Genomic DNA, 7270 nt, shown 5'->3' on the forward strand with positions numbered 1-7270 from the left:
AAAACCAGTTTTATGCATTCCCTGTCCGGGTAAACATGGGTTTCACCCCTCCAGTTGCTGGTTTAACAAGAACCGGAGGGAAGTAAAACCTCACCTTGGTAAGCTGGAGAAGCATCATGAAAAATAAAGTATTTCAGATCTCTGTGAGTGAGATCCCAGTGGAAAGAACAGGTCTTCAAAGAAGGAGGTACCTTTCTCTGAAGCGAGGAGAGAACTTCCACTTTGACTATGACCTTGTCTAAATAAGATAAGAGTCGGAGAACTCAGAGGGCTTCCATAGCCTTGGCAACTCATGACTGGAGCATAGGGAGATTACTGATGCCATAAACAGGAGTGGCAATTTGTAAAGTCAGCAACAGGAGTCACTGTGCACTTACTCCTCATGTAGGATCTTTGTCCTTAATGTTCTGTACATTGTGATTTAATGCTATAACTAGTACTCAAACAGTATTTTTCACTTGGTGTTTTATGTGGGTGCAAACTGTTGAAATCTTTACTTAATGTATACTAAACTGATCTTCTGTATATAAAGAGAATTGAAAATGAATCTTGATATGAATGGAAGGGGAGAGAGAGCGGGAAAGGGAAGTCATGGGGGGGGGAGCCATTATAGTCCATAAGCTGTACTTTGGAAATTTATATTCATTAAATAAAAGTTAAAAAAATAAAATAAAATACATTGTTAAAAAAATAAATAAAGTATTTCAGAGACCACCTTTGGAATTTTCCTAGTAGACAAATAATTGTGAACATCTGACCTCCATGGAAGCTTAAGGACATGACTGGCTTCATGACTTGAATGAACAGCTTGTCTTGGATTTCAGAAGCCATAGCAAGGCGGATTTGAAGACACAGTTGTCGTACAGGACTGTTTCTAGAGAACTGGAATCCCCTCATATGCCCTCTCATCTCATGCATCATCCTCACAAGCACTCTCCGTGAACCCCGCCGGAGCGTCCTCCCTCTCGAGAGGCAACCTGGCCACAGCAAAATCCTTCAGCGCGGGAGCTACACAGGAGCAGGAGACGCTGCTGCGGCTGGAGGCAGCCCTCCACGACCCACTGAACCACATCAAGTGTGAAGAATTGGCGCTGCAACCAGTGATGAGAGCTGGAAAGGCGGATGAGATGTTGTCTTCTCACCCTGTAACCAAACAGCCACAAGATATGCTGGTGCTTGTAGACAGCGAAGCATCAATCAAGCACTGTGCCCTTTGAGTACAGTTGAGTACAGGGAGCCAGGTGATGGAAGAAGAGGGAGAGGAGGAGGAAGAGTCAGACTCCTAAAGAAGGAGAAGAGCCGAGGTGGAATGTACACCTGAACAGACAGGAGCTCAGGAAGAGACCTGAAAAAGTAACCCAGCATGCCACTGGGCTGGGGACTCGCTCTGTGTTGCTTCCCAGGAGCTCAGATGCCAGCCAGGTGGGTTGGTGTTAGTACGGCTAGACAATGGTGGACCACAGCCAGCCTGCCAAATCCACTTCCTCAGTGTCAAATCTCTTGATAAAAGCATGAACCTGCATGCAGGGAAAAAGGAGGGAGGAATGTGTTTAAAAAGCCAAGAAGGAAAATCCAAGAGCATCTGGGGTCCAGAGCTCGAGCTGCACTTGAAAGGAGCCCCTGGCACCCGCCCTTGAACAAGAGCAGGCCCCCAAGACCTGCTCTGCCACTTACACCAACGGTGAGGCTTGGTGAGTCGCCCCTTCTCTTCTGCTGCTGTCGTGGTACGAAAGGACAGCGGTGACCCTGCCTCGGATACCTCACAGGCTCGTTAGAAGGGACGAGGGAAACAACAGACCTATGTGCATGTTAGACTGTACAGGCAAGCCGAGGCACAGAGCCCAGATGTCGCAGTAACACCTTCCTGTTCCCCTGCCAGCGAATCAGGGGAGGCAGGTGGGACAGTGACTCTGAAGGCTGCTGGGTGGCCGCTGAGCTGGTTGGAGCAAGGACCCATCACCATGAAGGGGGTGGGCTGGCCCCCTCCGCCCTCCACTCCCCCAGGCCCTTCCTGGCTTTTCCTTCAACTCTCGGGAGGACAGAGGAGACAGGCATTTGGTATCCTGCAGCCCGGCTGAGGGGGGCCACAGAGGTCAGGGCAAAGCAGGGGATGGGCTCAGGAAGTCCTGAACAGATGGCTGGGGAGGAAAACAAATGAATCAACAGCTACTGGAATAAATCACAGATAAGTGTACTCACCATGAGCTGCCTTAAAAATGATAATAATAACCCTTCAGGGGCTGGAAATGAAAGCCAAAGACCCATGCCATGGCCTCCGACTCCTCCATGCCTCCCCCACTTGCTTCTCCTCTGTACACAATAACGTCAACTAACGTGACCTTAACTGTGGGTTCCCAGCCCCACCCTGCTGTTTCTTGATTCCATGGTATTCTTTAGGATTTGTTTTTCATTTATTTGAAAGGCAGAGTTATGGGGGGTAGGGGGAGAAAGAGACAGAGACAGAGACAGAGAGAATCTTCCATTTGCTGGTCCACTCCCCAGTGGCCACAACAGCCAGAGCTGGGCCAAGCCAAAGCCAGGAGTCAGGTTCCTCTGTGTCTCCCACACGGGTGCAGGGGCCCAAGCACTTGGTCCATCTTCCACTGCTTTCCCAGGTGCACTAGCAGAGAGCAGCCAGGTCTCAAACTGGCACCCATAGAGGATGCTTGTGTTGCAGGTGGTGGCTTTATCCACTACACCAAAACACCGGCCCCTCATGGTGTTGTTAGCACAGAAAACACCCTTATTCCCACTCACCCTGGAGACGCAGCTCCAGTGTTACTCCTCCCCGACTCTCCCAGGCTGGGCAGCAGCCCATCATTACTCAGGACCCACAGGCTGGGATGGCTGCGTGAGGCTGCCACAATGGACAGGTAGAGCTCAGATGGGGAAGCCTGGGGTTTCACAGAGCGCAGGCCTTGTGGAAGGAGTGATGCCAAGGCTGTTAGCCAGGCACGGAAGGAATGTAGACAGAACTTTATTATGTGTTTTAAGATTGATTTATTTATTTGAAAGTCAGAGTTATAGAAAGAGAGGGAGAGAGATCTTCCATCCACTGGTTCACTCCCCAAATGAGCACAACAGCCAGGGTTAGGCCAAGTCAAAGCCAGTAGTCTGGAACTCCATCCAGGTCTCCCAAGTGCTTGGGCCATCCTCCACTGCTCTCCCAGGTGCATTAGCAGGGAGCTGGATTGGTAATGGAGGAGCCGGGACCCAAGCTGTTGTTGCTCACATGGGATGCTGGTGTCACAGGCGGCAGCTTAACATGCTGTGCCACAACACCGGCGACAGAGGGGATGCAGAGGGTCTTATGTCAAGGGAAGAACATGTGAGAAAGCCCAGACCAAGGGGCTAAGACATGCATGAGGCTCTGAGAGAAAGGGGCTGCATAGCCTCGCCACGGAGCCTGGACCTCGCACACGGTAGGAGGCAGCCGTCGAAGGGCGACTTCAAGCAGTTCTGCATTCTGCATTCCGAGAGGCCCTGTTACTCCTGACAGCTTGAATTGTAAGTGGAAGGGGGTGGAGGCAGAGCAGGGAGCAGAATCAGGAGTTTTCCTGACCTGAGAGGAGAGGAGACGGTGACTTAAGCCTCGCTACTGAGGGCGAGGGTGAGGGGAAATAGAAAGGTTGGAGAACACCAAGGAGTAAGCAACAGGGCTTGGGGGTGCTTACAGAGGGCCTAACGTCCACGGGAAATCCAGGATGATTCCACACCTTCTGGCTTCAGTAGTGGGGTGGACAGCGACGCTATCCACAGGGGACTGGTGAGACAGCTCCCGCAGCACATCACCAAGGGCACTCACAGCTCAATTTCCTGTCTCTCAGCACCGTGAAGGGGTCATTCAATATTTAACGTCTAACAGATTCACTGGGCACCCACTAGGGGCAGGCCCTAAGCTAGCTACTAGGGGTCTAACAATAAGGAAAACAAACAAACAAACAAATAAATAAAGCAACCCTGCCCCTTCTGGAACATACCTGCCCGCAGGGAGATGGGAGAAATAAGCGAGTGTGATGGGCAGAATGTCAGAGGATGGACATTCTGTGCTATATGCTAAGCGCTATGAAGAAAAATAAAGCTACGGGACAGGATCCCAAGAGAGAAGGTGACATTCAAGCAAAGATGTATGAGTGACCGGCAGAAAAGCCAACCAGGGTCCCATAGCAAGAGGGTGCCTGGCACATCCCATGGGGCCCACAGCAGCTGCTGGAGAGTGAGGCCAAAGAAGTCACAGAAGGCCAGCATCGGTCCCGACAGGCACTGTACACACTTTGGGGTTTAGTCTGAGTGAAGGTTTTCAAATACAAAATCAGATGTATGGGGACTGGCACTGTGGCATAGGGGGCACCGGTTCAAGTCTCGGCTGCTCCACTTCTGATCCAGCTCTCTGCTGTGGCCTGGGAAAGCAGTGGAAGATGGCCTAAGTGCTTGGGCCCCTGCATCTGCATGGGAGACCCAGAAGAAGCTCCTGGCTCCTGGCTTCAGATCAGCACAGCTCCAGCCATTGCGGCCAATTGGGGAATGAATTAGTGGATGGAAGACCTCTCGAACTCTCTCTCTGTGTAGCTCTGCCTTTCAAGTAAATAAATAAATCTTAAAAAAAAAAAATCAGACGTATGTTTGACTGGGATCCTCCCTGGGGCAGGGGTCCAGTAAGGAGCCATTGGTCCAGGTGGGAGACAGCTGTGGCAGTGGAGGAGGCGAGAGGCGGTCAGAGCATGCAGGTGGGAGGCTTTGCCTGCAGATGGGGTATGATGTAGGTGAGACGGAGGACAGCCACGACACTGCCCAGGCCAACACAGCATCCCTTGAACCTTGCTCACAGGTGCTGTTAACGAGTGGTGGTCCCTAAATGGTCACGCTGACTTCTGTGGTTCACCACGAAGTCAATTTCCATGAGCGTTTGAGCCTGATGATGCCAATTACAGGATCTTTAACACCACCGCAGAATCATTTATCCCCGTTCTCCATTCTCTCAGCCCGACCTTTAAGAAGCATGCACTTTCTGTTCTTGTGTGCTGCACAACATTTTAAAAATACTTACTCAAGTCTCCCCTTGTCTTCCCTCTATCAAAGCCAGAGACTAGCAGGGGTTGGGGTGGGGGGTAAGAAGAGAAGGGAGAGAGGCTGGGCGATGCGGACAGGAGCGTAGCTGGACAGGACTACCTCCTCACGTTCTACAAGGCAGTAAGGGAACTGAGGGGAATCAGTTGATTGCAGACTTCAAAACAACCAGTAGAAAGGATTTTGAATGTTCCCAACACAGAGAAGTGACAACAGTCGGAGATGATGGATATGCAAATCACCCTGATCTTATTATTACACACTGAATACATGTCCCGAAATGTCACACTCACTGTACTCCATAAGCATGTACAATTATTATGCACCAATGAAGAATTTAAAAAAATAAATTCTCTTTAACCACTGCTGAAAATAAATAGAGAGGTGTCGGCCAAAGTGAAGAGCATGGCTTTGAGGCAGGAGTTTTAAGAGCTGACGTGTATTTATAGTTTCCACCAAAAGCTTGGCTAATGGTGGCCCAACTTACTTGGATGTCTGAGTGAGTGAGTGGGAAAAAAAGAACTAAGATGCGATGGTGCACATTTCGCTCTCACGCTGCTACAATGACTGAGAGTAGTCCACGTAAGAACAGGGAACAGACACAGAGCCTAATTATCAACACACATAAAGCACAAGGGAGAAACAGGCCTTGTTGCTGTTCGTTCTGAGGTCTGGGTGGCTTTTGTTCTCACTCCATCATCTAGCCTCTCTGGACTGGCACTTCATCTACGGATGCATCATGGATCGGCAGTGCTTCGCAAACCCGGGGAGTGTGGCTACAGTGACGGTCATCCTCGGCAATATGGCCCACTGGCTCTTTCTGCAATCACAGAGTTGTCAAACAGCAACTCAGGTGTGCATGGTGGATAACTTTTAAAATAATTCAACCTCATTTCTGTTTTCCACCTTTATTCCATCAGGGTACTATGAACTCCAATACAGGGCTGGAATAATAATACTGGGTTGTGGCTACGCAGTTGTCCCTTAGCCTCTGCAGGGGATTGGTTCCAGAACCCCCTACAGACACCAACATCCAAGGATGTTCCAGTTCCTTATATAAGATGCCATAGTGCTTATATATAGCCAACACAGAGTCTCCTGTACACTTTAAATCATCTCTAATTATAATACTAAATAAAGGTGCTGGCATTGTGGCACAGCAGGTAAAGCCACCACCTGTGATGCTAGCATCCCATATGAGCACAAATTCAAGTCCCCACTGCTCTGCTTCCAATCCAGCTCCCTGCTAATGCACCTGGGAAGGCAGCAGAAGATGGCCCAAGTCCCCAGACTCCTGCCATGTGTGAGACCAGATGGAGTTCCTGGATTTTTGATGGCTTCAGTCTGACCCAGCCCAACCATAGTAGCCCATTTGCTAGCAAACAAATTTTGTTTGTTTTAAATCCACTTTTCTTAGATTATTGGAGAAGCTAAATATGTCTTATCCTTTTTCCAAAAATCATTTACTCACATCCTGTGTTTACTGAACAATTAGGAAGTGAACACTTGTCTTGCTGATTTATACCCCTTCTTTTTAATGAAAGGTGGAAGTTTTAGGATCAATAACCTATTGGCAGCTTGAAATCTATTTTAAACATTTCACTGGAAGCCTCAGATGAGCGCATGCTCAGATAGAGTTTGCTTTGCTTTTGTTTGTTTTTATCGGAAGGGAAAGAACATTTATAGTTAATAAGCCACATCAAGGGGATAATTGCAGGGGGATGTGAAATACTCTTTGCAATATGGTAAAATACCCAACTATCAACAGGGAAAGGAACCTACAATGGAAGTCTGGTGAGCAAGCAGAAATCCTATTCCAAACTAAAAATAAGATTCTAGGTAAATCCCAATTTACATTGCAAATTCATATGAGACCAGGATTTTCTGAAGTTATAATTAATAATGCAAAGGCTGGGGCAGGCATTTGGTGCAGCAGAGAAGAAATGCCTGGGACAACCACATTCCACATTACAGTTCTGGGCCCAAGTCCCAGCTCCGCTCCCAATTCCAGATTCCTACAATTGTGCGCCCTGGGAGGCAGCAGGTTATGGGTCGAGTACTTGGCTTCCTCCCAAAGACTGAGTTCCAGGCTCCTGGCCCACCCCTGGCTGTTGCAAGCATTTAGAGAGTAAACTAGCAGATGGGAGCTCTCTCCCTCTATCATTTTTCTGCCTTTCAACAATAATAATAACACGAAAGTTAA

The sequence above is a fragment of the Oryctolagus cuniculus genome, chromosome 2 (genome assembly GCF_051225735.1).
Source record: "Oryctolagus cuniculus isolate XC-2025 breed Fujian yellow rabbit chromosome 2, ASM5122573v1, whole genome shotgun sequence".
In the NCBI taxonomy this organism is placed as follows: domain Eukaryota; kingdom Metazoa; phylum Chordata; class Mammalia; order Lagomorpha; family Leporidae; genus Oryctolagus; species Oryctolagus cuniculus.